The sequence below is a fragment of the Rana temporaria genome, chromosome 5 (assembly GCF_905171775.1).
Source record: "Rana temporaria chromosome 5, aRanTem1.1, whole genome shotgun sequence".
Classification (NCBI taxonomy): Eukaryota; Metazoa; Chordata; class Amphibia; order Anura; family Ranidae; genus Rana; species Rana temporaria.
The window spans coordinates 87496725-87518026 of NC_053493.1; the positions used below are offsets into that span (position 1 = coordinate 87496725).

The 21302-nt window shown below is 42.9% G+C and overlaps 1 protein-coding gene across 2 annotated transcripts in view; it reads left to right on the forward strand.

Moving 5' to 3' along the window:
- Positions 1-3499: 3499 nt before the first annotated feature.
- The window catches only part of MACC1 (MET transcriptional regulator MACC1), a 73979-nt gene continuing 56176 nt past the window's right edge, over positions 3500-21302 (forward strand). For both annotated transcript variants that reach the window (XM_040352819.1, XM_040352820.1), the window contains exon 1: positions 3500-3631. The gene's annotated coding sequence lies outside the window, so the exon portion shown is untranslated. The remainder of the gene's footprint in view (positions 3632-21302) is intronic.

Genomic DNA, 21302 nt, shown 5'->3' on the forward strand with positions numbered 1-21302 from the left:
AGCTGCGTAAATTCCAGAAAATCTACCCTACATTCTAGACGCTATGGGGCAGATCCACGTAGATCGGCGCTTCTCTCCGCCGGGCGTAGGGTATCTAAGATACACTACGCCGCCGTAACTTTTTTTTTTTTTTTCAAATCCTCATAGAATTTGCGCCGTAAGGGCGCGGAATTCAAATGGCTGTGATGGGGGTGTGTTTTATGTAAATACGTCATGACCCGACGATGTTTTTTTGAACTGCGCATGCGCCGCCCGTGGGGGTATCCCAGTGCGCATGCTCGAAATTAAACCGGAACAAGCCAATGCGTGACGTCATTCTACGCAAATCCCTATTCGCAAACGATGTAAAAAATTCAAATTTCGAAGGGGGGAACGACGGCCATACTTAACATTGAGTACGCCACCATATAGCAGCTTTAACTATACGCCGGAAAAAGCCGAACGCAAAGGACGTAAAAAAATGCGCCGGCCGGACGTACTTTCGTGGATCGCCGTAACTAGCTAATTCGCATACTCAACGCGGAATTTGACGGAAACGCCACCTAGCGGCCGGCGGAAAAAATGCACCTAAGATCCGACGATGTACTAAGACGTACGCCTGTCGAATCGATCCCAGATGCCGTCGTATCTTGTTTTGTAGATACAAAACAAAGATACGACGCAGGAACTTTAAAATTATGCGGCGTATCAGTAGATACGCCGGCGTAATTCTTTTGTGGATCTGCCCCTATAACTTTTGCACAAACCAATAAATATACGCTTATTGATTTTTTTTTTTTTTTTTTTACCTGAGACATGTGGCTGAATGCATTTTGGCCCAAATGTATGACTAAATTTGAGTTTATTGTGTTTTTGTTTATAACAAAAAGTAGAAAATATTATTTGTTTTCAACATTTTCAATATTTGTTTAGTTTATAGCACAAAAAATAAAAACCGCACAGGTGGGAAAAAAAGGATGCAAATTTTGTTTGGGTACAACATTGCATGACTGCGCAATTACCAGTTAACGCAGCGCAGTGCCAAATTGTAAAAAGTCCTCTGGTCTGGAAGGGAGTAAAACCTTCTGGGGCTGAAGTGATTAAAAAAGATAAAAATCATATTTTTCTAATAAATCTTCCTCAACGTCTCTCAGACTATTTTGTCAACGGTTACCTATAGAGACATTTTACTGGAAAATAAATAAAATATTGCTGCAGAGTTAATTTTCAATATTTGTTTCATCCATTACAGAATAATAAAGTTGAAATATTCCTTCATTACAAATGGGGAAAGTATATAATTGCAAATGAAGATTAATACATACCATATAAGCACACAGGTTTGCCCAGAAGACTGCATTCAATTACGGCATAGAGGGCTATCCTCCAGAAAATAAATGAGTAAAATAGAAATAATTCAGAAAATGGCTATTAAAATGCTGCTTTCCATAAACGGCAACATCTATCAGGAGACGTACAAAATCCGTCTATTACATAGAGAAGAAAATGAGATGAGCATAACACACATCTGTCAAAGAATGTAATGGGGCAGATCCACAGAGCGAGTACGCCGGTGTATCTACTGATACGCCGGCGTACTTTCAAATTTCCTGCGTCGTATCGTTGTTTTGAATCCTCAAAACAAGATACGACGGCTTCTGGGTTAGATCCGACAGGTGTACGTCTTCGTACGCCTTCGGATCAAAGATGCAATTCTTCGGCATCCGCTGTGTGGCGTTCGCGTAGTTTTCCGCATCGGGCATACAAATTAGCTATTTCCGACGATCCACGAACGTACGAGCGGCCATCGCATTTTTTTTACGGCGTCTCTAGTCGGCTTTTTTCGGCGTATAGTTAAAGCTTGTATTTTGTCGAGTATAGTTAGACTTGCCATGTTAAGTATGGCCGTCGTTCCCGCGTTTAATTTAAATTTTTTTTTTTTTGCGTAAGTCGTCCGTGAATCGGGATGGACTTAATTCACGCCTATGTTAAAAAAAATGACGTCCTTGCAACGTCATTTAGCGCAAAGCACGGCGGGAAATTTAGGGACGGTGCATGCGCAGTTCATTCGGCGCGGGGACGCGCTTCATTTAAATGAAACACGCCACCCTAATCGCCGATTTGAATTACGCCGTTACGCCGCTTGAGATACACCACGCCGCCGTAACTTAAGGCGCGAAATCTTCCTGGATTCGAAATAAAGCCAGGTAAGGTACGGCGGCGTAGCGTATCTCATATACGATGCGCCGGGGCAGATCTTTGTGGATCTGCCCCAATATATATATATACCGTATATCGCGCACTTTTTTGCCCTGAAAATCAGGGCAAAATCGTGGGTGCGCGATATACGCCGATACCCGCTTTCCCGCGCCAAGTTTTGAATACTGCGCCGACATATACCGAGCGCAGTACACTCGGGTATAGTCGGCCAGTCTCGGCTTCTTCCGCGGTCACGTCCTGGACGTACAGGACGTGAGCGCGACGGTTGCCGAGCCTGCCCGAGTGTACTGCGCTCGGTATATGCTGCGAGCGGGGAGGACGCGAGGACGCCGCAGAATGAGGCCGGACCCGCCGAAGAGGACACCGGACCCGCTGAAGAGGACAACGGACCCGCCGCAGAAGGACACCCGAAGCCGCAGAAGGACACCCGAACCAGCAGAAGGATGCCGGACCCGCCGAAGAGGACACCCGAAGCCGCAGAAGGACGCCGGACCCGACGAGGCCGCCGATGGACGCCGCGCAAGACACCAAAACTGTAAGTAAAAAAATAACTTTTTTTCCACAGGATTGGGGGTCACTTTAGGGGTGCGCGGTATACGCGGGAGCGCGTTATACCGTGATAAATACGGTATATAGGCAAAGAGAATTTATGTTATATGATTACACTATACAGGCATACCCCTCTTTTAAGTACACAATGAGGTTTATTTACTATCGCTGGAGAGTGCAAAATCAGGCTCACTTCTGCGTATAAACCAATGAGCTTCTAACCCCAGCTTGTTCATTTAAGCCTGGTAATAAAACCTGGAAGCTGATTGGTTTCTATGCAGAAGTGAGCCTGATTTTGCACTCTCCAGTGATAGTAAATAAACCCCATTGTGTACCAAAAAGTGGTGTATGCCTGTAGTGAAATCTGATTAGTTGATTTTGGTTAATTCTCTTTCTGCATGATTACTTTTGTTTTCCTTGCCTTATTTAATAAGCCCAGAAGACTGATTCTACCATCACTGCAAACTTTATACTAAGGCTATGGCTTCACAGTACAGTCCCTTTCCAATGCAAACGTGACATACTGCAGAGACAAGACACTTCACTTTCTTCTCTGGTTCCTCCTTCAACCGAAACTACTAATGTAGTTTCAGGTGTACAATCAGGTTCACATCAAGGGATTCTGGGTAATGAGTTCTGCATACCTTTCGTCTAGTATTACCTTCGCAAAAAAGAACTTCAAATCCCAGGAGCCTTTGTTCTTTGGTATGTCAGTGAGCTGAGCTCGAGGGATAGGACAAGGTGTGTCAGTTTGCCTAGTCTTGCTCAACAAGGTAATCATTACTCTCTGTAGTTAGCTGCTTGACTAGGTAAACAAACAGGAGTAATTGAGCATGAGGAGAGCACCATGAGTTTCTTCATCTGAGCTGATCTTCTACAGAACGTAAGTTTTTTTTTGGCAAAATTAATTTTAACTTACCAAGAAAACAATAATTTTTATTAGTATTGTATTTTATGAATATAGACATATCTACTAAAAACTTGAGTAGGGAAAGAGTTAGAAATGAATGTAGTTTAATTTGCCAGTGACAATCATTTACGGGACCTTTAGAATTGTGGTGTAGTCTTAAGATCACTTGCCATGCCTTTATTTCAGACAAATCACAATGTATACAGCTTATGATGAGGATACATGTCATTCCGATAAAAGTTATGCGTATAAAAAATCGTAACCAATACAGTAAGCAGAGAGACAATAGCTGTCATCAGAGCTTTTTTTCTTAGAAAATAGGTGCAGGAACTCAACCACGACCCGTTCAGATTTCACAAACAGTAGAAGGGTCTTAAAGGGGCATTAAATACCAGGATTGCATCACATACAGAGTGCAGAGTTCAGGGGGTTACAAAGCTGTCACTTGTAAACACAGAAACCAGACTTCTGTGTTTACAAGTGATTGTGGTGAGCAGGCACTAAAGGGTCTGAGGTGGTGGAACTGAGTTACCCCATGTTCCCCCTGAAAAAAAGCCCTGGCTGTCATACATATGGCCAAAATGATCACCCAAATAGAATGCATTAGTACCCTTCCGATTGAGTGGTAGAGCCATCTGCTGAGATATGTCTGATTTTCATCTGAGTGTTTAAAGGAATCAATAAAACGTTGAGGATAATTGGTATACAATAGGAATAACTTCAAAAGAAAAGATTGTCTCGGGATAAAGAGCCCGTGAAGCCAAGAATACGTTTGTCATAATATTTTTTTTTTACAATTGCTAGTGGTTGTCACTGTGTCTTTAATCATTTTCTACACGGACTGACGGAAATAAAATTCACATTTCTTTATGTACTGCACATGCTTACGAGTCAAGTGTACAATATGTTTGAACTCAAGATCTGTAGGGAGTATATTATGTGTATGAAATGGGGTTGATTTACTAAAACTAGAGAGTGTAAAATCTGGTGCAGCTGTGCATGGTAGCCAACCAGCTTCTAACTTCAACTTGTTCAATTAAAGTGGTTGTAAACCCTTAAGCCTCGTACACACGACCGAGGAACTCGACGTGCGAAACACATCGTTTTCCTCGTCGAGTTCCTTATTAGGCTGTCGAGGAACTCGACAAGGCAAGTTTCTCCATTCCCGTTGAGGAAAAAGAGAACTTGCTCTCTTTTTGGCTCGTCGAGTTTCTCGACAGTTTCCTCAACGAAAATGTACACACGACCGGTTTCCTCGGCAAAAAAATATCTCCCAGCAAGTTTCTTGCTCGTTTTAGCCGAGAAACTTGGTTGTGTGTACGAGGCTTAACAGACCACTTTAACCTACAGGTAAGCCTAGATTAAGACTTACCTATAGGTGCAACACATATCTCCTAAACCTACACAGTTTAGAAGATATTTGCAAAAGAAAGGCACCGATGTCTATGGTGCATGCGCTATAGGCAACTGCGCGCAGACGCACTAATCGTGCCGTTACTAACGGCGATCATGCCGTTAGTGGAGGCACACGCGCGCATTCATGGGAGTGATGTCATCACGACTCCGGCCAGTCACCGTGTTATGCGGAACTCACTCATGGAGAGATGGAGCCCGAGCACCGCTGCTGAGGCTTCGATCTCAGGTAAGTACTTCATAATGAGCTAGTATGCTATGCATACTAGCTCATTATGCCTTTGCCTTGCAGGGTGTTTTTGAAAAAAAAGAGGGTTTACTTCCTCTTTAAGCTTTGACCATAAGACCTGGAAGCTGATTCGTTTCTATGCAGAGCTGCACCAGATTTTAGTAAATCAACCTCAGTGTATTATTGATGTCCATCAGTTTATGCTGGCTTAGATCACATGGCCATCAGGCTGTCTATGGGGACAGTCAACAGTTGGGGTAGATGTCCCCATAGAAAAGACAGAATTGGAAGAGATTAAGCTAAACGTATAGCTTATTGCTTTTTGACAAACTGGTGAAGTGCTTGAAAGACAAAATAATGAAATTGTTCCTCTTTTTTTAATAGTGTATGAATACAGACATGCAGTTATCATACAGAATATTTATAACAATACAATATCAGTGACTTCAACTGAATTGTTTAATTAACTGTGGCCTATTGTTGTCAAATTGGATAATGTATATATATGTAAGTGGTCCTGACCCTTGACCATGCTACAGGTGTATTAAGATAATACTAACAATATGAACAATGGCATATCCTGGTGTACTGTGCAAATGCTATTAATCTCAAAAGAGGGGGCACAAATATACTAAAAGCACCCATAGATTTACTTAAAAAAAAAAAATCGAGGAAATTAATGAATTAATCTCTGCCACAGTCAGTCTCCATTTTATTGTGTCAGCCCTCCCCCTCTGACACCACCATTATAGCACATGCAGAGATGTGCCAGGGGGCACCTGGTCCTTTCAAAGCCTTTTGGCACATCTGCGCACGTGCAAAGATGGCATAGTTTTGGGACTGCCATAACAAACATCTTTGCACAAACATGGGAAAGCCCATGCCTGTACAAATGTGCTATAAGTCTCCACCAAATCTCTCCAACACACCTGCATACCTACAGAATATGGGGGGAGTACACGGGGTACATGCCACACAGTATTTGTGCAGCAGTTATTTAATTTTTTAATTTTTACACCGTCCCTTTCCTTTTTTTTATCACTTTTACTCCTATTACAAAGAATGTAAACATCCCTTGTAATATAATTAAGGATGACAGGTCCTCTTTATGAAGAGATTTGGGATAAAAAAGACACCAAATCTCTTCTTTGCCTTTAAAAGCAAAAGATCAAAAAATTACATTTTATCTTTTGCTTTAAAAAAAAATGTCTACTTCCCCCCATAGACCAGAAGTGACGTCATCTGGTCCTCCAAGGCCATAGAGGCGATCAAAGACCATCTACTCTCTGATTACCTCTGTGACCAGTCAGTGGCACCGTCGGATCATTTCCCGGACGAGCTGGCCTAAACGGTAAGCCCGAGACACACCGGCAAATGAAAGCACTCTAGCGGCTTATGAGCACTTTCAAGTGAAAGTTAGCCGCCAGCTGAAAAAAACAATACCAGTGTTATGGCTGATACTTACTGATACTAATTAAAGGAACATTTTTGAATCACAACTCCTGAGATATTGATCTGGTCAGTTAAGTAGCAGAGGGGGAGGGGTGTATACAGAGGGGGTTGTTAATCAGTTTCAGCTGCTTTGCTGTTAATTGGAATTAACAACAGGTGCACTAGATGGGCAACAATGAGACAACCTCCAAAACAGGAATGTTTTTTCAGGTGGAGGTGTCTGACATTTTTTCCCTACTCATCTTTTCTGACTGTTTTTCACTAGTTTTGCATTTGGCTAGGGTCAGTGTCACTACTGGCACAAGGCGATACTTGGACCCTATAAAGGTTGCACAGGCAATCCAACTCCTCCAGGATGGCACATCACTACATGTCATTGCCAGAAGGTTTGCCGTGTCTCCCAGCACAGTCTCAAGAGCATGGAGGAGATACCAGTAGACAGGAAGTTACTCTAGGAGAGCTGGACAGAGCCGTAGAAGGTCCTTAACCCATCAGCAGGACCGTTATCTGCTCCTTTGTGCAAGGAGAAACAGGATGAGCACTGCCAGAGCCCTACAAAATGACCTCCAGCAGGCCACTGGTGTGAATGTCTCTGAGCAAACAATCAGAAACAGACTTCATGGGGGTGGCCTGAGTGCCCAACGTCCTCTAGTGTGCTCTGTGCTCACTGCCGGACAATGTGGAGCTTGATTGGCATTTTCCATTGAACACCAGAATTGGCAGGTCCGCTACTGGTGCCCCATGCTTTTCTCAGATGAGAGCCGGTTCACCCGGCCTCATGTGGCGGGAGCATGCAGCCAGTTCCTGGAGGATGAAGAAATCAATACCATTGAATGGCCCCCATGATCACCTGATCTAAATCCAAAAGAACACCTCTGGGACATTATGTTTCGGTCCATCCGGTGCCGCCAGGTTGCACTACAGTCTGTTCAGGAGCTCAGTGATGCTCTGGTCCAGATCTGGGAGGAAATACCCCAGGACACCATCCACCGTCTCATTAGGAGCATGCCCTGATATTGTCAGGCATGCATACAAGCACTTGGGGGCCATACAAACTACTGAGGACCATTTTGAGTTGTTGGAATGAAATTTCAGCAAAATGGACTAGCTTGCTGCATAATTTTTTCACTTTGGTTTTTGGGGTGTCTTTGAATTCAGCCCTCTGTAGGTGTATACTTTTAATTTCCATAAAATGATGTGCCATCCTTTCATTCCTAACACATTACCCAGTCCATATCAGTATAGATACCCAGCATGAGATTTTTGCCCGTTGAGATCTGATATGTTTTCAAAGTGTTCCTTTAATTTTTTTGAGCAGTGTATATATACGTATTGCGGTCGGCAAGTGGTTAACCCCCCTGACGGTAAACCCGAGCGCGACTCGGGGTTGGTTTTACATGTTAGGATCGGCAAACCCGAGTCGCGCTCGGGCTGGACGGGCTTACCTTTCGCTGGATCCACAGGCTTGGTTTACTCACCTTGTCCCTGGATCCAGCGATGCCACCCGCTGTGTGAGCGAGCGGGACCTCCTCGCTCGATTCACAGTCCCCGTGTGACGCCGATCTCCGTTCCCTGCGACGTTACGACGCACGGGGGCGAAGAACGGCGCCAAATTCAAAAAAGTAAACAAACACATTACATACAGTATACTGTAATCTTATAGATTACAGTACTGTATGTAAAAAATACACACACCCCTTGTCCCTAGTGGTCTGCCCAGTGTCCTGCATGTACTTTTATATAATAAAAAATGTCATTTCTGCCTGCAAACTGTAGATTGTCCAAAAGTGTCCCTTTATGTCAAAAATGGTTTTAGATCAGCTAGAAAACAGCGATAATAAATTATAATCACTTGCAGAATTGTGCGATAGCGATTTGCGGGGAAATTCGTCATAAAAAAAATAAAATAATGACAGCGACAATTCTGCAACTGCAAATTTCAGTGATTTTGAGTTGATTACATTATTAAATAATTTTTATTATAATTATATTATTATTTGTTATAATTATTTATAATTATTTATTATATTATAATTTATAATTTTGTTTTAAAAAAAAAAAATCATACCCGGGATGCCTACAAGACTCTTGCTTGGTCAGATTTAAGTGAGTTATTTCTAAAAATTACAGGCCTACAGTATAAAACACCAATTTCCTTGCAAAATAAATGTACCGCTTTTGGTACGTAATTCCAGACAGAATCATACCGCCAGGGAGGTTAAGAAACATGCTGGTATTGAGTGAGGAGGTGCTAAAGGTGTTAAAAGAGAAGTATTAGCAAAGCTTTTTTGGCCATACTTCACCTGTAAGTCACAGGGGTTCACTTACTTTTGTATTCCTGTGACCTAAAACCAGCTGATAGTGGGCACAGCCATGATTAACACCTGATGGCTGACTTCTATGACATCAGGCTTTCTCTCTTTTTTGCATGGAGAGCCGCACTAGGCTCTGGAAGGGTCCCGACAATGTTGTCAAGATCCATGCAGATGCCTGATTGACAGCCTGCTCTGCTTCTCAGTGCACTGCTGAGAGCCAGAGCCAGCTGTACCCCCTCCTCCCCAGCCTGGTCCTCCAGTGATCGCTGGAGGAGCAGAGTAGTCACTGATCCATGCTCCGAGCAGACCGATAACTGAGCAATCAGTGATCATGTAATCACTTAGTTGTCAGGCTTAGATTTGAGGTGGGACTGCTGCAGCATCACATTGATGCTGCAGCATTGAGGTAAGTATATGTGTTTATTTTTTTGTTAATCCCAAAGTTCTCTTTTAATGTACAGGTCACAAACAGTGGGAGGTTGGAGATGGAGGGGATATTTTGCAGGATAAGGGAGGTAGAGGAGTTAATATACAGATCACATAGAAACATGCTGGAGATAAGGAGTGTAAGAGAGAAGGTGGGAGGAAGGTTACACTTTATTTTCATCTACTGCCATGATCAGTACACTGCTCAGGAACTAATGTATGATTCATTCATTATTTCTTGTTTTTTCCCCTCCCTCTGTTGTAAGTGGAAGGGATGGGCTCACAGATGTGAACATTACATTGTTTACATGGAAAAAAATCAGCTTCTGGACAACATACAAACAATATAGGACCACATCCTTTAATTAATTAGTATAGTGGAGATTTGTGGGATTTTTAGGGTGAATAGAAATAGAAAAAAATTGTTAAAACGTGTACATTTTATTAATACATAAAAAGCAATGCAGTTGCATTAGAAAATACTCATACAGTACAGTCCTTTAAGGTACAGCACAATGGTGTGGCTCCCAACATGTTTCACCCTACAATGGGACTTCCTCAGGGGACGCTTCCTCAGGGGAGCCTTCCCAAGATATATTGCAATTGATAATGGCTCAGGGGTCAAGCAGACACCATAAGACCAGAAACCGGACTGCAGGCAATCATAAGAGGCATAAAAGGACCAGAGAGTCTAATTTGAAAAAAAGGTGAATACAAGGATGAGAAACTCCTATTTTGGGACACTCAGCACATAATATGAGATTCTGTAAGGAGTGTGTGTCTCTCCACATGGTTTTTAGCTGCAACTGCGTTGTTTTTACGTATTAATAAAATGTATACTTTTTAACACATTTTTTCTATTGATTTAATATGAACCTTAAAAATCCAACAAATCTCCAATATACAAATACATTGTTTACATCTGTGAGCAGGATGACCTTATTTCCCTATGATCTCCTCTGTACACAATGGCTTGGTCCAAAGTCCAACTTTTAGATGTGTATCTAAATCTCCCTTTCCTCTGAAGCCCAATTCGCGCTTGTCTCCTCACCCCCTGTTTTAAACCTATTTTTGCTGACAAATGTGTCTCAACTGCATGCATTGCATGTGGTTACCGACTATTTGCGGTGCTTCCCAATTTGCTTGTGTGTGTAGCATTCCGCTTGCCACCCGCAGATCACTAAATGTTGGGTAAACTTCGCTGTGAGTGCAATGACCACGGCATCTAAACACCCCCATTCACTCCCTTTTACAGCTTAAGGGGGGCAATTGGCGGGCTACAAAAATGTGACTCAAACATGCATTTTTGCTGCCCCCCAACTGCCCCAAACCTACAGTCCTTTGTCCAGTGCCATTTATAATCACTGGATAAATAACCATCCAGCGCTTCATTGTTTTCAAGAATATAGTAAAGTGTTTAACCACTTCAGCTCCGGAAGGTTTACCCCCCTTCATGACTGGGTCATTTTTTACAATACTGCACTGCATTGCTTTAACTGACAATTGGGCAGTTGTGTGATGCTGTACCCAAATAAAATGTATGTCTTTTTTTCCTACTTTTTGCGCCATAAACAAAAGAAGAGCTACAATTTTGAAAAAAAATTAAATTTACTTTCTGCTCTAAAACATATCCAATAAAAAAATGTAAAATAAAAAAAAAAATCGAATTTCTTCATCAATTTAGGTCAATGTATTCTGCTACGTATTTTTGGTAAGAGAAATCCCAATAAGCGTATATTGATTGGTTTGCACGAACGTTATAGCGTCTACAAACTATGGGACATAGGAGGTTATTTACAAAAGGCAAATCCACTTTGCACTACAAGTGCAAACTACAAATGCAAAGTGCATTTGAAATTGCACTGAAAGTGCACTTGGAAGTGCAGTCGCTGTAGATCCGAGGGGGACATGCAAAGAAAATAAAAAACAGCATTTTAGTTTGCACAGAATTGGATGATAGAATCAGCAGAGCTTCCCCTCATTTCAGATCTACCCCTCAGATTTACAGCAACTGCACTTCCAAGTGCACTTTTAGTGCAATTTCAAGTGCACTTTGCACTTGTAGTGCAAAGTGAATTTGCCTTCCGTAAATAACCCCCATAATTCTTTTTACTAGTAATGGCGGCGATTACCGATTTTTAGCAGGATTGTGGCAGACACATCTGACACTAAGTGACACTTTTTGGGGACCAGTGACACCAAAACAGTGATCAGTGCTAAAATTAATGCACTGTCACTGTGTCACTAATTACACTGGCAGGGAAGGGGTTAAAATTAGCGGCGATCAAAGATTTAAATGTGTTCCCTGGGAGTGCTTTCTAACTGTGGGGGATGTGTTTTGACTGGAGGAAAACAGAGATCTGGTTTTCTGCTTAGCAGAAACACAAGGGGGGTTATTTACGTGCACTGCATATACACTTGAAAGTCCACTTGGAAGTGCAGTCGCTGTAGATTTGAGGGGAAGATCTGAAATGAGGGGAAGCCATGCTGATTTTATCATCCAATCATGTGCAAGCTAAAATGCTCTTTTTTATTTTCCTTGCATGTCCCCCTCAGATCTTCAGCGACTGCAGTTGAAAGTGCACTTTCAGTGCACTTGTAGTGCAAAGTGGATTTTCCTTTCATAAATAACCCCCACGATCTCCATCTTCTCCTCTGACAGAACGGCGATCTGCCTTGTTTACATAGACAGTCCACGGTTCTGTCCGCCTTGGGAACGATCGGCAGGCCCCTGTGGCTCCCGCTGTGTCCAATCACAGCGGGAGCGGTCCCTAGTTTTGCATTTAAGGGCCGGGTGCAGGGGGGCGCACTGTGGGGGCCCCCCCACCCCAGAGCACCCGACCTCCCATGTTGAGGGCATGCAGCCTGGTACGGCTCAGGAGGGGGGGGGGCGCTCGCTCGTCCCCACTCCCTTCCTGGCCGGCCGGGTAGCGTGCTTTGGATACGGGTCTGGTATGGATTGTAGGGGGACCCCCTACGTTGGTTTTTCGGGTAGGGGGGTCTCCTTACAACCCATACCAGACCTAAGGGCCTGGTATGCTCCTGGGGGGGGGGGAAACCCATGCTGTTTTTTTATTTAAAAATTGGCGTGGAGTTCTCCCTCTCAGGAATGCGTACCAAATGCCGATGCTAGAATTGGCGGGAATCCAAGTCGGATCCCCGTCGCTTCTATGACGGCTTTGTCTCCCGCGATGGGGCTCGCAGGTGGTCAATCTCACCGAGAAAGGGAGCGAGATTGACACAATATCGCGGTCACCCACTGTAGGAATTGTACCCCCCCCACTCTATCCTCTATCCCCTGTGTGATGATCTTGTAGAATTTGACACTTTCTGATCCTTTACTGCATTCAGTGGTTCATTTTTCAAGTGCCTACTGTGTCCTGTATTAACATGATAACTGACAGGGGGGTGGGGGGTATCAAAGTGTTCAGTGGGGGACCAGGCATTCATCACTCCTGGCACTTCTGAATGATCTGCAGTCAACTGTTTCTGGGGTGGGAGAGCAAAACATTCCATCTTCTTTTCAGAGGGTAAATGATTGAAATATTGATTTTAACAGCAGAGGTGTTGTAATTAACCAATGCAAAATGCAGCAACCCTTTTCAAAGTACAGTAACCCATAGGAGACAATCAATATTTATCTTTCACCCATCTGACTACAGTAAACTCAACTATTAGAACGGCTAGAATTACCAAACTTTTTTTAATAACTACATTTGGCCCATCTCTATTAAATACAACTGTATAATAGTTAACTCCCCATACGCGTTTCACCCTTTTTAGGGCTTAATAGTAGAGGCCTATGCAATCAACCGCTTCAGAACCGCCCCCATAGCAGATTTTCATATATATATATACGGAATTCTGCACTTCCGCCTGCAGGAGGTGCGCACGATGGTGTGTACGTACATCAGACCATCAGTCTACTTCAGCGGTGAACCGATGAAAACGGTCCATCGGACCATTCTCATCTGATGGATCGACCGTGTGTACGTGGCCTAAGATGGTCTCGCATCCCTTTTCATGGCCGAGGAAAGCGCCATGCAGCGGCCCCGGAGGACTGCCTTGTGGGCTTCCCAAAGAGTGGCCGGGGAGACATCGGGGGTGACGTTTTCGATAAATCCATATGAATCCAGGAAGAGGAGAGAGGTGTTAGAAGCGGGAAGACGCCGGAACAGTGAGAGGTGTCAGGTACAGTAAGTGTTTAGGGATGGGAAGGGAGAACAGGTAGTGGGGCATTTTTTACCTTGATGCAGGGAATGCATTAAGATAAAAAAATAAATTGAGTTTAGAACCACTTTAAATTAGCCATTAACTAGTGCAAGATACTGAATGTTTGATGAAGTTGTAATTACACTACTATCAATGCAGAATTTTTACTAAATAAAGTATGTGTGTGTGCCAATGAAAATCAGATAATAAAATGAATAATAATAATGCTATTGATCAGTGTAAAATGTTACTAAACCCAGCACCCGGCATTTACTGTATCCGGTCTCCCACAGTACACAGAATATGGAAATTAAACTATTTTAGTAAATATAAACTGCGTAATACTATTTCTCATTTGCAGTATATAGCAGTCTTATGATTTCTATCAGTGTCTGGTTAAAGCTTGTAGGAGGAATTTTTTTTCCTTATATATATATATATATATATATATATATATATATATATATATATATATATACATATATATATATATATATATATATATATATATATATATATATATATATATATATATATATATATATATATATATATATATATATATATATATATACACATATACAGACTGATTGTATATTTAGTAACACTTTAATGTATTCATTTGAAACTGCCACAAACCTGAGTAATACAAACAAAGCATAAGATGAAACATGAGCATAAGCAGAGTCTTCACTGAAAATTGTATGTTAAAAGGATCAGTAGATCCTAGACAATTATTTGAATATTTTGATCTTTTCTGTAAGTGGTTTTTAAGTACAGCGGCAGAGTGACTCTCCTGTACCGGATCACAGTAACTGTAGCACACCACCTGTGCTGTGATCAGTAACAATGACTCCCGGCACATTTTTTTTTTCAAAATGTTCGCTCTTTTTACGTTTATAGCACAAAAAATAAAAAACCCAGTGGTGACCAAATACTACCAAAAGAAAGCTCTATTTTTGGGAAAAAAATTATATAAACTCCATTTGTGTACAGCATTATATAACCACTTAATTGTCAGTTAAAGTACTGTAGTGCCAAAAAAAATGACCTGGTCATGGGTAACTCTTGGGTAAATCTTCCAGGGGGAATGTGGTTAAGAACCATATTGGTCAGTCATACTGCCTTTCACACATAGGCGTGCGCACAGGGTGTGCCAGATGTGCATGGGCACACCCCAATCCCCTGTGCCCATTAAGCCAACCATGGATGGATCAAATCCCTGTTGAACTGCCCGAGATTTAATCCATCTATGGGCAGGCTGGTTGTACTAAAGTTAATCCATGGACACAGCCTGTCAGGTTTTTTGTATGTGATCACTGCCAGTGACTACTGTGTTCTGCTGGCAGGAAAGGCTCCCCACCAGCGCTCCCCACCAGCAGAATACAATAGTGAAGTGGGAGCAATTCCCCCATCAAGACTGAGGTTTCGTACACATGGCCGAGGAACTCGACGGGCGAAACACATCGTTTTGCTCGTCGAGTTCCTTGTGGAGCCGCCGAGGATCTCGGCGAGCCAACTTTTCCCATTGCCGTCGGGGAAAAAGAAGACATGCTTTCATTTTGGCCCGACGAGATCCTCGGCGGTTTCCTCGTTGGAAAGTGTACACACGATCGGTTTCCTCGGCAAAAAAAAAAAAAACAGCAAGCTTCTTGCTGGTTTTTGCCGAGAAACTCGCCGTGTGTACGAGGCCTGACTGTTGTGTTGATGGGGGAATCAGGTGTTTTTTTTCCTTTCCACCCATAGTGGAAGGAAACAAAATTGTATAAGCTATGGCTTCCCTTAGCATTATTGCTTTGTGTACCGAAGGAGATAGGAAAGATATCCCTGTGACTGGCTATATATATATATATATATATATATATATATATATACACACACTATCTCACAAAAATGAGTACACCCCCCACATTTTTGAAAATATTTTATTATACCTTTTCATGTGACAACACTGAAAAATGACACTTTGCTACAATGTAAAGTAGTGAGTGTACAGCTTGTATAACAGTGTAAATGTCTAAACCATTGGTAACAAAAGTGAGTACACCCTTAAGTGAAAATGTCCAAATTGGGCCCAATTAGCCATTTTCCATCCCCGGTGTCATGTGACTCATTAGTGTTACAAGGTCTCAGGTGTGAATGGGAAGCAGGTGTGTTAAATTTTAGCTTAATCCCTCCCTTACTCCAAAACCAGAAAAAAAGTTTTGACTTTAGATAATTAGATGGACTGTAATTTTGCTGACTTGTGGCCTTCACTGAGAGTTTTTCTCTTAATATTCTTGGTTTGCATTTTCTAGGCTTGTGACAGATATTGCAGGGAGTATCTCCAGTCTCTAGTTGTATTACATACTGTATATACACTTATTCTATATAATTATACTTATTATTTACTCCATTTGGTAGTAACCATTTAACAATCATCTTTCATTATTTAACTTCTCTAAACTAGTCATCAATATGGCTACATAGTCAAAAGGCTTGGAGATTGGTCCCCACCCGGTCACCCATAGAAAGAAAATTGTTCAAGGGCTATCTCGGTACCAACTTAAACAGAGTATACTCAAAGTTTGATGAAAAGATTTAATTCTTTATTTATACAAAAGATTATAAAAACAGGATATCTAGATACTTCCAGAAACATCATAAAAGATGCATGGTAATAATCCATGTATATCACCAACATTTATGTTTCCTGTTGGGGATTCAGGATATGGTGGGTTCCCATGGATATTATTGTTCTCAACATGTTTCAGGGAATTCTACCGCTTCATCAGGAGAATATCCAGGACCCAAGCATAGCTGTAGTCAGAGAACCCCCACAGTGTTCCCCCACTGCGGCTATGGGGGACGTGCAAAAATGGACGAACGTCTTATATGGAAAAGAGGCACTACTCTGTGTCTGGGGGACAGGGAAATCAACTTGATAGGGATCAAAACTACAGTTATGTTCCTCAATTGAGATATATAACTGGTCAGCTAGGGGTAGGTCAATGCAGGGATCAAATTCCTGAAACCTTAGGACTTGTAGTCAGCCAAAGAGTAGCATTCCCCCAGATCCCGTGTCCATTCCCTTCCAATTGGATGATGGTACACCATACTCAGTTTGTATGTAATCTACATTAATAGAAGCTTTTGTTTCTTAATATGGCCACATAGATGGCAGATTTGCCTGAAAATAGCATTTCCCCCAAAAAAGGGAAAGTATAGTATATTTTTAGTAAACATATGCTTACATTATTAGTTATTTCTAATCAAGTACTTGTGAATCAACAGCGTTGACATTTTCCAGGCTCAAAAAGACGTCACTGTGTTTGTCACTGGAGCAGAAACCACACCTGGGTATTTGTGTGTATGTGTGTAAATGACTCACAAGAATATGCAAAGTATATTATCAAGTATCAAGTATTACAAACTGCAGCAGTATCAATATGGTATCAGTATGGTATCAGTATAGTCATTATATACTCAGCAGCTCAGTGTTAAGCATTTTATCAACTTTTAGGCTTCAGTTTGCTATTGCTCTAAGCTATCCACTCCATCCCTATCAGCTTTTCAAAATCCATTAGCTTACTATAGCTGCCACACTGATTGATTTATGTTGTGTGAGAAATGACATTATGATTTGGGAAGTGTTTAGACATCTAAGCTTTCAGGAATAAAGGGAAAAGAAACACTACCTCGCTTGAGCCACCAGCCAAATAACATGCAGGAATTATGTATACAACTCAGGGGTATTGATGACAGAAATAGTATAAAATTATACCTGCTTTCCTCAGGTTGTAGACTCCTTTCAAACATTGAGGATTATTTACTAAAACTGGAGAGTGCAAAATATGGTGCAGCTCCTCTTAGAGACCAATCCGCTTCCAGGTTTTATTGCCAAAGCTTAAAGTGGATGTAAACCCATTTTTTTTTCTTGCTGTCACAATGTAGAGTAAAATATTTCCTATCATCTGTACCCAGTCTTGCCACAAATAGTTAATCCAGCTATGAGCAATCCACTTTTCTTTTTTCAGTGAAATAAACGGACAAACAGGAGAAAACTTTTGTTTGTTACGCCCCCTTGCTGTGAATGACAGGTTATTTACATATCTCATGCACTAGCCTGGAGACAGGCATTATTTTTTAATTCCCACCCCCACTTCTCTTCTGAAGTCATGTGGTTACTTTTCTGGATTTTGACTGGATGTTAGTGATCATAGCAGAATTTAGTGTAAGGAATACACAAGACAAAATGCATGTTAACAAGGGGAGTGTAAAGGTGGGTGGGGAGTCAGTCTACTGAAATCACGACTCCACCCACAGAGCTCCAGACAACAGACCCACCCACAGATTCTGCAGTTTTTCAGTTCTTATAACAGACAGAGGGGAGACATTTGACAGGTAAGGATACATGCAGGAGGCATCTATATCCTTATAGATCAGCACTATGGCAGTAGTTTAGAAAGGGTGAGAGTGGGTTTACATCCACTTTAATTGAACAAGGTGAAGTTAGAAGCTGATTGGCTAACATTAAAGTGACACTAAAGGTTCACTGTCATACTTACCTCCACTGTGCAGTTCATTTTGCACAGAGTGTCCCCGATCCTCCTGTTATTATTCCCACGGCGGCTCTCGCAGCTCCTCCCCGCAATAGCTAACCCCCTCTGGGAAGCACTCTCCGGAGGGGGCTACCTTGCAGGAGCACTCCCGTGTCATACATTTGGCGTCCAAAGCCGCTGAGTGTATGACTCGGCCCCACCCCCCAGCACCCGCGTCATTGGATTTGATTGACAGCAGCGGGAGCCAATGGCTGCGCTGCTATCAATCTATCCAATGAAGTGCCGAGAAGCAGTGGAGAGAGCGATGCGGGATTGCGCCAACTGCAAGGTGTTTTTTCACCTTAATGCATCCTATGCATTAAGGTGAAAAAACATGAAGGTTTACAACCCCTTTTAACAACTGCACCATATTCTGACTGCACCAGTTTTAGTAAATATCCCCTATTGAGAGAATTAAATATACTGTACAGGTAAAATGAAAAGTCCCTTTAAAGAGACTGGGGGAAACCATCCAGCCAAATGTCAGACAGGTAAAGCTTTGGCATTACTTATTAGTGCCAATGTTTGCCAGCCACTGCTACTTCCTGTAGTCGATCCATGATTCGCCTCCAATAGCCTTCCATACTCATGGTTTGCAAGTTACTGACTTTGTCCAAAGTACCTCTCGGAAACTGCACCCGGCCCAGTTTGCTAATACCTAGCTCTGACACTACCTTTGATCATCAAAGCTTTGCTTTTCAGAATGGCCTGGCATTATGTCTTGACATGATGCTTTAGGAGTATGCTGAAGGTATGTGCAACTCTTGGTGCATACACTTTATACCTGCAGCAGTATACTGCCACCCACCCTCACTCCACAGTGGGTCTCTTGAACCACATCCCATCTGGCCTATAGCAGAATGATGGCTAGGCAGGGGATCAGTTTTCCTGACTGGGCGTCATATGACGTCCAGCAGGATCAGCCACTCGTGCAGGCTCCTTGGGGGCATGCAGACTATTGATCGGTGGTGCGTTGTGACGCTCCAGCAAACTGCATCTCCGATCTTGATAAAGAGCCTTGGAAGTAGGCTCTTTAACATGTAATCAGATGTGACCAACCACAGCTGATCACAGCGGTAACCAGGAAGTGGCAGTAATCGGTTTTCCTCGGTTCGCGCTGACAATGCCAGAGTAGAGGAGAGCCGATCAGCAGCTCTCCTGACAGGAGAAGTCTGCGCTGATAATCATCAGATTGATTGGGGTTGCCACTCAGTGCCAATCAGTGGCCATCACAGATACCAATCAGTGGCCATCACAAATGCAATCAGTGGCCATCGGTAGTGCCTGTCAGTAACCATCACAGATGCCAATCGGTGCATATCAGTAATGCCTGGCAGTGCCTCCTCCTCAGTACTGCCTATAAGTGCCATATATCAGTGCCATCCATCAGTGCCCATCATTGCCCATTAGTGTCCATCAGTGCCCATCAAGCTACTGCCACTAAGATATACACATTTATTGTATGTAAAGTAGACATTGCCTTACAATTATACTGTAAATAATATCCTGTTCCAGCCTAATATAATTACATATCATAGTTGTTAGTGCTGCTGTCTAGGCCAAGTTTTCCTGTGTATTGGCATATATTGGAAAACCCTAAGGCCTCATACACACGACCGAGTTTCTCGGCAAAAACCAGCAAGAAACTTGCTGGTATTTTTTTTTGCAGAGGAAACCGGTCGTGTGTACATTTTTCGACGAGGAAACTGTCGAGGATCTCGTCGAGCCAAAAAGAGAGCATGTCTTCTTTTTTCTCGACGGGAATGGGGAAATTTGGCTCGCCGAGATCCTCGACAGACTAACAAGGAACTCGACGAGCAAAACGATGTGTTTCGCCCGTCGAGTTTCTCGGTCGTGTGTACGAGGCTTAATTGTGTCTCAGACAACCTAGAGAGGTATCATTTTCCAAGACCCTTGTCTCTTGAGGCTTTTTGTCTTTCAGTAATGCTTACACTTTCAGATACATTGTCGCAAAGCCTATTTTGCATTATATTGACTAAACGAATCTGTTGAAATCTACTCTGCCACTGATTCACCAAACATGGCCTTGCAATTAGTTTTGCAGTATTAGGTATTTAAAAAAAAAATGCGTTTCTCTGTACATTTATAATTGCCTCCCTAGAAGTGAACTGTTGTAAGTCTTTCGTCTACCTCAGAAAACAACCATATTTATTCTGTAAATGATTGACAGGTAGCATTCTGCTATATTATTCTTTACACCTAGTATTAAAGATGTATATTTCCTTGTTGTGTAAGAAACATAGGGCCAGATCCACAAAAACCTGACGTAACTTAAAAAATCCAATTTAAGTTACACTGGCTTAAAGTTTCTACCTAAGTGCCTGATCCACAAAGCACTTATCTAGAAAATTCAGGCTGTGTAACTAAAATTCCGCCGGCGCAAGGCGTTCCTATTCAAATGGGGCGAGTCCCATTTAAATGAGGCGCGCTCCCGCGCCGGCCGTACTGCGCATGCGCGTCGGCCGTACTGCGCATGCGCGAAGTTACGTTACGCCGAGTTTTGAGGATCGCGACGGCTTAAAGTTGCGTCGGGGAAAAAAAAAATGACAGCGGCATGCATTCCTGAGGGAGAACTCCATGCCAATTTTCAAAGAAAAAATCGGCATGGGTTCCCCCCCCAGGAGCATACCAGGTCCTTAGGTCTGGCATGGGTTGTAAGGAGACCCCCCCCACGCCGAAAAATTGAAGTAGGGGGTCCCCCTACAATCCATACCAGACCCGTATCCAAAGCACGCTACCCGGCCGGCCAGGAAGGGAGTGGGGACGAGCGAGCGCCCCCCCCCCTCCTGAGCCGTGCCAGGCCGCGTGCCCTCAACATGGGGGGGTTGGGTGCTCTGCGGCAGGGGGGCGCACTGCGGGCCCCCCCACCCCAGAGCACCCTGTCCCCATGTTGATGAGGACAGGACCTCTTCCCGACAACCCTTGCCATTGGTTGTCGGGGTCTGCGGGCGGAGGCTTATCGGAATCTGGGAGTCCCCTTTAATAAGGGGGCCCCC